Here is a 1,630-nt window from a genome sequence, read left to right as displayed (position 1 = left end):
GGATCCCTGCACTCACTTCTTTTTGTGTCCTTGGGAAATCTTTTCCGTCTTCTTCATTTTCTCTATCTATAGCTTTGTGTATCTGTTCATGTGTGTGTATGTGCAATTGTACATGTACACATGCATGTGGGAGTCAGATGTCATTTTCTGGTGCTATTCTTGAGGTGCCATGCATCTTGGGGTTTTGTTTTTGTTTTTCTTCTTGTTTTATTTTTCTGACACAGTCTTTCATTTGGCCTGGCATCAGCAATCATATCAGTCTAGTTGGCCACAAGGCCCCAGGAAACCTGTTTTCACCTCCCTAGCTTTGGGATTACAATTGTGTCATCTCTCATGCCATTTGTGTTTGTTTGTTTGTTTGTTTGTTTGTTTGTTTTTCAAGGTAGTTTCTCTGTGTAGCCCTGGCCATCCTGGAACTCACTCTGTAGACCAGGGTAACCTTGAACTCGGAGATACACCTGCCTCTGCCTCCTGAGTGCTGGGATTAAAGGCATGAGACACTAATCCTAGCTTACACATACCTTTTGAATGTGAGATCTCAGGAGCACACTCAAATACTCATGCTTACATAACAAGCACTTTACGGTGTGAGGCAACTTCCGAGGCAGTGGACTAGAATGGTTTCTGAAAGTCACAAGTTACTACACTTGTAAAAGCAAGGAAGTGAATATTCATCTATCTTTGATGTTTTGTCGTGATTCCCATCTTTAGTTGCTGCTTAAATGAAAACCTCTCCTCTAACGACCACTTATGTCTGAAAAGAACCCAGGTTTTCTACCAGCATGCTCTAAGGAGGAAAGTCAGATTTCTCTAGTCCTCAACTTCTAAGCCCATTCTTTTCCCCAAACTATTCCCAGCATAAATAGTCTTTTTTTCCTCTGCTAAGGTGTCTGACTGATAATAGTTTATTGTGAAGAAAAGATACAATGAAGTTAGCAAACTTTTCACTCTAAATGATTGGACTGGTCATTAGTTTATTGCAGCACCCTGTGCTGGTGACAAATCTTTTCTAGAAAAACCACAGACAACCCAGGAATGGAGACTTCACAGGATATGCTCTTACATTTATTTGTTTGTTTTGGGTTATGCACATGTATGGAGTAAGTCAGGGGAAAACCTGTGTAAATAGATTCTCTCCTTTCACCATGTAGGCTCCAGGGAACAGTCTCACGTGTTCAGGTTTGGAGATAAGTTCTCCCACCCACTAAGCCATCTTGCTGGCACCAAGAAATATTTTATTTAAATGTCTTATAGAACAGAAAGTGGGGAATAGTCTTGAACTTGTTGGTATAGGAGAAGATTTCCTGAACAGAATACCAATGGCTCAGCCACTAAGGTCAAGAATTAATAAATGGGACTTCATGAAACTGAGAAGCTTCAGCAAGACAAAGGACACTGTTAATACAAAAAGGCAACCAACAGAGTGAGAAAAGATCTTTACCAATCCTAAATCAAATAGGGGACTAATATCCAATATATATAAGGAACCCAAGAAATTAAGATAACAACAAACCAAATAATCCAATTCAAAAATGAGTTCCTCTCCATACCTATTCAACATTGTACTTGAAGTCCTAGCCAGAGCAATTCGACAACAAAAGGAGATCAAAGGGATACAAATTGGAAAAGA

This window comes from Mus caroli, chromosome X, assembly GCF_900094665.2.
Source record: "Mus caroli chromosome X, CAROLI_EIJ_v1.1, whole genome shotgun sequence".
NCBI classification, from domain to species: Eukaryota; Metazoa; Chordata; class Mammalia; order Rodentia; family Muridae; genus Mus; species Mus caroli.
Note: the sequence above shows the minus strand (reverse complement) of the source record.